A 9,043-nucleotide genomic window follows, 5' to 3' on the forward strand; every position below is an offset into this window, starting at 1 on the left:
ACTTGTCTTTGTGTATCATCTCTTGTGTTGCTCTGTTCTTCATTTACTTACTGTTTACATGCTTGTGACTCATTTAAATTCTAACAAAAAGACAGACAACCTTGAAACATCGTTCTTGTTTTTATCTGGGGCAGGTTTTTTAAGCTTCCAGCATTCCCAGCTTCTCTCTTGGACGAGTCTAAACATAAGGTTTAGTCTGGTGATCTAACCCGACTCAGAACACAAAAGTGGAATTTGTGGCCTTAAATGTACAGCTACCAGGCATCATGTTTCCAAATGCAATATCATCTTATTCAGAAAAACACGCAAAACTGTATTTCAGCTGAATTTTGATTTTCAATGAGGAATTGTAAATTTTGGCAGAAGACACAAAGTTTTTATGAAAACTTTGCACAACATAATAACCTTTGTGAATAACTGGGTTGTACTTTAAACTGAACTTTTCCAATGACCCAGTTTTCATTTGCAAGGGATCGGTGAGGGCATTTATGAGAAATTCATTACCATTACGGGTTTGACACCTTTTCCATTTGCGTTAGTCTCTTTCTCTGTGTCCAGCATTATCTAAAGCTTTTCCAAATATCACCTGAAAATTGTATTTCTGTAGTCATAGACAGATTAAAATTGCCCTTTTGCTATGTAGATGTAACAATAATAATTTACCTAAGTAAAAGAAAAGCATCAACTGTTCCAAACAGCTCTTTTAAATCACTTTTCACTCCTCCAGTGCCTGAATAATGCAGTTCTTCACAGTTTCATTGCTGTAAACACGGCTGCACCCCAGTGTAACTGCATTCATTTCAGCTGCCCTACTTTGATGTGGTGCAAACCAATGATGGGACAGCACTTGCTCCCAATTTTTTCCTCATGTTCCACAGTGCGTTTCCACTAGAAAATGCATTCATTTGGCAGCAGAGCTGAAATGTGGTATTTACAGGAAAGTTAAAGAGAGAAAAAGCACTCTCCTTTGGAGTAGGTGTATCTTTATATATGTGTCAACTCACCTCATGGCAATGTTTGTAACTCTACCTATGCTAGATTCAGTATGAGAAGACCACGGGTAAGTCAACTAATCTGGTCTTTCTTTCTCTTCCTTGAGCTGTATGGTCTCAATGTATTTTAGGCAATTGTCTGCAGCAGAGGGTTGAAAACTTTGCCTATCTGTTCTATACACCAGAAGCCAGCTATCTGTGATTTGCTATTTGTAGTCTCCCATCTCATGCTGGAAATCTTCAGGAAAAGAGCCAAGTTACAAACCAGCCCTTATTTCTCAGGGCAAAAGCAAGACATCACTTGCTTCCTTCTCCTACCTCACCTCTGCATCACGCTCCGGAGACTGGGAGGATGGCAGCAGTGAGTCAGTGTTCTCAGCTTTGCAGAAAACATCCTTTCGAGAATAACTTTTGAGTGCGAATCTCCTCTGTTACTGTTGGAAAATAATGCATTGGCCTTAAAATAAGTAATTGCTCAACCTATCCCCATGCACACATATGGTTTGCAGTCTCCTACATCTTGCTGGGGTTTATGATACTGCAAGAAGAGCTGTGACACAGCAGAGCTGGGGCTTTTAGGCCAGCCAGCAGGACTAAATAGAGTTGAAAATGGAAACATCAGCATCTGAAGTCTAATGTGTCCGTGAAGCTCAGAAGAGCTTTCGTTAGTGGCTTTGTTGCTTGCCAGAAAGGACCTTATATCTGACTCTGGAAAGAGTTTCTCTAGTATTCTGAAAAAGTATTTTCTTTTCTGGATTGAGTAGTAGCCTTAATCCAGAATTACCCAGAGACATTTTTACAGGGTAGAACAGGAGCGCCCCCAAGTCCCACAGAGGATGAATGATTGAAAGGCCATTTGCTTTCATTCTCTTTCCAGAGATGTAGTATTTTCACATAGCAGAAACATACATTTGTTCATTAATTTAATTTCAGATGGTACAGAGGAGAGCTTTCCAGAGGCTTCTCAGCAGAGCAGAAGACGCCTCACTAGTTGGGATTAGGACTGTGAGTCATGAGCGGTTTTTTGCTGCTTTGAATCCGGTGCAACGTATTTTATGCCTTCAGGTCTTGGGGCCTGTCCTTCTCTTCATGTACTGCAGGCTTTCCTGTGGTGCAGACACCTTGTACTTAGGATGTGCAGCACTTCATGGCTACCTGTAGTGCTGGGGAAGGAGGCAAGTGTCCCCTTCCAAAAAATACTGTGATGGAGCCAGGTTATTCTGCACCATTAAAGAAATAAGGAACCAAGAACAAAGCAGCCTTAGGAAAAGAGGTGGGGGAGATAATCACTCCTGTTGTGCCTGTAATGCAGTAGGGTTAAGAGCTCTATTTACATGCAGGCACTGTGCTCTTAACCAGCTTAGCTGGAAACCATAAGAGACCAGATTGTTTTAACAGCTCTACTGTGGTTGCAACTCCTTGGAGGCTCTTCATCACACAAAAGTCCTGCTGTGTTTTCAAGCACCTGTGTGTGCTTTCTGGCATGTCCTAGGCAATCACAAGGGTCCAGTACTCCAGCATCCATAAGCTTCCCCATCTTTTCATTAAAGGTGTCTTTAGGCAGCATTGTGCACTTCGTATAATACTTTATCCTAATCTGTGCTTCATTTAATAGTAATAAGGTTTTTTAAATACTCCGGTTTGGAAGATTTTTGCTGCCTTTTTTTTTTTTTTTTTTTTTCCCCCCCAGATGAGAGAAGGAAAGCTGGAAGCAGTAACGATTGGAAAGAAGGCAAGAAAATGAAGATATACATACGAGTCATTTAGGAGGGAAGTTTGGCATGATGTTATTAGTAAAAATGGGGAGAACTAAGGAGGATGATAGAAAGGGCATTGTTGAGACATATCTTGGAAGTGATGTCAAATCTCCCTACTTGCCATCCTGCAGTGGGGAGGCAAAGGCTTGGCAGCAAGTACAGCAGCCCTGTGGTTTGCCCCAAACCCTGCTGCTCACTGGTAGTTGATGCCTGTGTTGCTTGAGAGGAGAATTAAAGCAGCTCCCTCATGTGGCTATAATCCTGCGTCCCCAAGGCTCACATTCACGTGGCGCTCAGCAGCTTTGCCACCAGCGCAGGTAGCCCGATATGCCAGCCATACAGCTCTATAAAAGTTCTATATATACATTGTATATGTGATATATTAAGACCTCTCTCTTTAGGTATAATGTAGCTGGTACTACAGTAGAGCTATGTGCAGGCTGTCCCACTCTTTCCTTGAAACATCAGCCAGTGAGGAGGTACAACATAAAATTCCCTCTGCCCAGCCTAAGCACAGTGGTACGTACCCCTCGTGCAACAGGTCCGCTGATGCAAGTTTGAGCAATGCTATGGTGCCTCTTCCAGTTTTTTGTGCTGCCTGGTGAGAGTCTGAAAACTGCATTCAGGCAAATCTCCTGTGAAGACAACACTCCCTCCTAAGAAGCTATAGAAAAGAAATGCTGTTCTGAAAATAAATAAGGTATGTTATTTCAAAGATCCCATTGTTCTTGATTTTTCCTTCTTTGTGAAATAGTCTCTTATTTTCCAAAGAGGAAATACAGTCCCTAAATTAGATCTCTCAGGGATGCTGGCTCCAGAATTGTGAAAATTAATACACAAGCAATTAAATTAGAAAAATAAAAACAAACCCAACAACGGAGCAAGAAAGAAGTCACTGACATTAAAACCAGAGATATGCAAATTTGGTCATAAACTCTCAGCCAAATTTAGGAAATTTTTTGATTTTTAATTCACTTCATTCTATCATCAGAATCCTTCTTGCTCATTTTCCCCCAGGATAAAGGTCCATCATTAAATAATGGATGCATAAAATCCTCTTTCTATTTCTTCCTCCAAATAAAATTCTTTATAGAAAATAATGAAGGGGAGCAAAAATTGAAGATGAAAAGAAACTACAGTGATGGTAACTGACAAACAAAGCCAGGGCTTGACGGATTAATTTCATTCTCTGAATTACACTGATCTTATTTGCAGGGTCATTTGATGCCGCTTTGTTTTAGACTGAAGAGTCCTGCACACAGAGAAAGAAGTGAAAAAAAAAATAAAGGAAGGAGTTTTCATTTGGTGTGAAGTAGACTGAGTTTTGATTTACTTGCTTTTTATAAACAGCTGGACTTTTACAGTACTAGCCTGCAGAATCAGGAAAGCTATCACTGTGCTATTAACAGACAAGCCCTCTGAAGCTACCCCACCCACAGAAAAGCAGAGCCACCAAGGAGCAGCAAGACACAGTGGCCTTCAGGGAACACAGAAAAATTTGTTCTATGATATCAGCAGAGACCTGCAGGAGACCTGAAATTTTTACTTTGGGGCTATTAACATTATGTATTTTTATTTTTCTACCCAAAACAGTTCAGGTGATCAATCTGCATATGACAGCCTGGACTGTGCTGCTGAGGGAGGTAATGCTCAGCACTGAGATCACCCTGCTCTGAGCCGGCCTTTGTGGCTCCCAGGCAAAGTGTTTCCCTTCTCCCTGGGGCAGAGACTCAAACAGTGTCAGAGTGATTGCTATTAAAAAAAGTCCTGGCTCATATAGATGTTCACAATTACCTAGAAAGTATATCTGCAGCTGTTAGTACAGCTTGCTAGTTAGAAACTTTGAAGGGCAAAGTCAAGTAGCTGTAAATTAGAAAAAGCCACAAAAACTTCTCTTGTAATCTTCATTCAGTTTGTCATGGATATGTGTTATGACATAACCAGATTTTTGGCATTATGTGTAATGCGCTCAGCACGTTCTTTTTTTGTAGCCAGTTCATTGATAGGAAGGTGGTGGTGGAGAAAGGGAACTGCTCTCTTTAGCAGTAGTGCACTATTCGGAGCTACAGCTGTTCATTTTGTCACCAGGAAGATCTCTGTACATCTCAGCAGCTCAGCTGTAATTAAAAGTCGTAATTGATAGACGATTAAAGGCTGTATCATAAAAAATGACTTGACCCTACTACTACATATTATTAGATTACCAAATAGAAGTAGGCATTTTTCAATAAGGTTCTTTTGCTCTTCCAGATTATTCCTGACAGCTCCTGTAATGAAAATGTCAAGATATCTCTGTGAAATGTCTTTGAATTAAGAAGGCACATTATCATGTTTGCAAATTGTTACCAAATTACACTCATCAAAGGGGTATTTTACTCCACTGATTGTTCTGTTACAGCAAAAAATAACAAAAAGCCTAGAGATGGATGTCCTTGTGCAGCAGCATTTCTGTCATGTTGTCAAATTTCATTAATCTTCCTTTGGCTCATCTGTGCTTCTAAAATACCTGCAGCATTACTTGCATATCTGTACTATTATATATTATACTTGTCTAATATACTAGCTGTGCATGCTGTAGACCTTGAAAGTGGAACTAGAATTATAGGCCCTTTGTAAAGGGGGTGAAGGCTCCATTACCATTCATTATAAAAAGGGATTAATTAAAGAACTAACTGCTGAATGAAATGGTTTAAAAGCCTCTTCAAAATGATTGAGTCTAGAGAGTCCTGCATTAACAATAACAGCCTAATTCTGGTAGACCAGAACAGTATCTGTTGGTGTTTTTTTTTTAACATTTCTAAGCACAGCATAAATATCAAGCATTGCCAATTCATAACATTTTCACAGCCTGTCTTATGATATGCATATATAGACAGATGCATAACAAAATATCTATCTCTATATCATACGTTATATAAAAATTTCACTAAAATGTGTAGAAACAGATATTAAAGCCCTACTTAAGTGTCCAAGAATTGCATGAACATTTCATTTTCCTTATTAAAAATATTCCTGACCCCTGAGGTCCGTAAAAGAACACAGATATTCTTGCCCTGTTCACCAAAAAATAAAATAGGGGAAACAGAATTCAAATAAAAGAATAAATTTTTCTTCTTTTCCTTTTTGTATCTCATAATCTGTAGAACAATCTCACATTTTTTTAAGTCTTTGCACATGCAAAACTGGCTCTCAGCAGCAGAGATTTGTTGTTTACAATGCATCATCTTTTCAGCTTTTAGCAAGGAATCCAAGAAAAATGAACTCAAAGTAAGCATTATAATGCTTATAAGGGTAACAGTAAGGAAAAAACACAACAGGTTTTTTTATCTATAACAAAGTGCAAGGGGGAGCTGGGGCTCAGAGACACAGACTAGAACAGAAAAATATACTGTTTGAAGCACCCTGTGAGGAAACATCATTTAAGAAACGAAAACTTGACTTTTCCTAGTTAATCTGACCTTTGGAAAGAAGGTAAAGCTTTCTTCAGACATGAAGTTGACATCAAGTCAGCTGAGCTCCTTTCTGTCAGCTTTCTTTCCTGTGTGCAAGGTAGCTTTAGAGGCTTCTCTTAAGAAACTCAAGTTTTAAATTGCCTTCCTGTGCCAAAGTTTGGACACAAGAAAGCAGATGCACCATTTCATAAGTATCACTTTTTTTGTTATACTGCTTCTCATATTAGCAAGCTAGGATATGACTGGAGTCAAACTGGACCCTTTTACAGAGCAGGATGTAAGCAGAGTCCTAGAGGAGCCTGAATGCTCCTACTAAATAGATACCCAGCTGTGTAATGATGCAGCTCCGTGTGTGAGGCCCTAATGGTACAGCAAATGTGTGAGTACCCTTGCATGGCCCTGGGAAAAAAACATGCAAAGAGGTACACGCACCATATGTTCATAAAAATAGTTTCTTCCATTCGTTCCAGCTTACCTTCTTATCCTGTAGGTGCTGGGCCTGGAGAAATGATACATCTACTGCAGTGCCTGTCTGTCCAATGAAATTTATGTTCCAGGTTGCAGGCCGTACAATGACTAAAAAAAGGATCAAATTGAGATTATCAGAGCCTGCATGTTAATCAGGGAGCAATTTTTTCAGGCAAGAAGCAAGGATAGGGATTGTCCTGTTTGTCGTCCCCCGTCTGGTGTACATGTGCGTTAATCTGCAAGAAGACACTTGACTACCTGGGTTTCACAGCTCTTAACACCTCCATCGTGACAGGAACCTAAACCCAGTTCTCATTCATAAAATGCAACCAAAACAGTAAGGAGTAGCTGCAGTGACCATATTTTCTTTAGCAGCTCTGAGTTTCAAGAGACACTGTTCAGCTAGGTTAGTGGGGAACCTGGGATCAGTTCCCCCTCCAGTGCACATCATGCCCCAATATATTCAGATAGCTACAGGTGCCTTGTTTTCCCAAGGTTAAAGATCTGCAGAGGTTTGACACAGAGAAAAATGAAAGATTTAAGTGCCAGTCTTTGCTGACAGTGCCAGAAATGTTGGGGTTTTTAAATGTTATTATATCAATTCTAGTGACTGCAAAATTTGAAATAAATAGAAATAGAAAAATCACCATTTCAACTTGACATATGGGGTCTCAGATAAATAGTCTTTTGTGAAACCCTGCCATTCACTCTCAGACTAAATATTATTTTACAGCATTTTCAATAGCCAGGTTTTATAAGCAATTTCTTCTCATTGTCCTCTTATTTTTTCCCCTGTATTTTAAAGCATCAAGGAAGCCACTTTTTCTGTAGTACCTGCATCCATTCTGCCAGCACCCCAGCAGCACACAGCATGCATATGTATATAAACAGAGTGGAAAATTCCACTGAATGAGAGCTCTCTCAGTACTCTTCCAGGCTTATATCAGCTTCTACAAGACAGGGGAGTGGAGATACTCACTTTTAATGCAGCAGGTGTGTATCTTGTGGAGTGCATTCATCATTCACCGATTCCTGCCCTTCTTCCATATTCTGTGGGAAAGCTGCGTGTGAAGGCAGGCAGGACTCCTATTTGATATATGTCCATCTTTATGAATTAAGAACCCTGGTTTATTCCTTGACACCTACTGTCCAAGGTCTGATTTAACTTACTCTGTCAGTTAGTTACAACTGTAATCACCCCCAACCCTCCTTAGCGTGCTTATCCCATCCTCCCTGCCAGTAACAATTCATATAATCACACCCTGACTCGTGGGGTCACTGTAAGCAACCAAACACTGACAGACAAAAATGAGCTGTTTGGCTGGAAAGGGAGCAGCTCAGACTCAGCAAATGCCTGATGTACTGTGGCAGTGATGATGATGCAGAGCAGCTAGCAGCCAGGAGTGATAGGCATCTTGTCCTACTGGCCCAGCCACAGAGAAGTTGAGCGCTCTTGAACACTCACAGATGCAGGTGTGTGCTTGCTGTCCCCACATAGCTGACTGCTTTCATTTTTGTTTCAAGGACTCCAGAAAGTTCCACAGCTAAGGAGAAAAAAGGCAGCAAATTAATCCTGTGTCAGAGGAACATTAAGGCTGATGAAATGTATATATAAACTACTAGAAATACTGGCATTATGTTAGCCTGCAGAAGTGTGACATGCACGACAATGTGAGTTGGAATGTTCATGTTGCTGGCAATCACTCTGCAGGATTCCTGCCCTACATAAGCCACTGCTTTAATACTGAATCTAGGCTGAAGACTAAGAGGAAGGGATTGCAAGTCCATAAAATACATTACACAGTAAGCACAGCACTGCCTATTAAAAGCTTCTTCATTCTTCTTGCAGTACAGATCCAAGCAAAGCCTGTGTCTGTAAGATCAATTAATGGTAAAAGAAGCTACCAACAACATGAAAATAAGCTGCTTAAAAATCATACTGTAAAAGAGACAAAAGCTGGCTGCTGCTCTGTGCTGTGATTACTCATAAGTACACGAGCTGATGTCTGACTTAGGTGATGGGCAGCTGCAACTGAACATAAACCCTAAAGGATATAACTGTACTCAACCAACGCCATTCCATGCCCTGGCCAATGCAGATGGTAGCATAATGATGCATGGGCCCAAGGTGAATCTGTTATTGGAAGCTGGGCAGCTGCGAGAAGAGGAGCCGATTAGTAGTGTGTGGCGCCTTTGCCAAGCATACTGCCAGGGCATACAAGGAGACCCAGGCCAGGCCAGAGAAAACATCCCTGAAAAACAGCTTCTTCCACTCTCTCCACTGCTGTGATGAAGCCCAAAGCTGCCCAGCATTCCCATGCCTCTTCGCATTCACTTACACAATTTACTTGTTTGATCTACTTCTTCATCATAA

The sequence above is a fragment of the Falco peregrinus genome, chromosome 5 (assembly GCF_023634155.1).
Source record: "Falco peregrinus isolate bFalPer1 chromosome 5, bFalPer1.pri, whole genome shotgun sequence".
Lineage (NCBI taxonomy): Eukaryota > Metazoa > Chordata > Aves > Falconiformes > Falconidae > Falco > Falco peregrinus.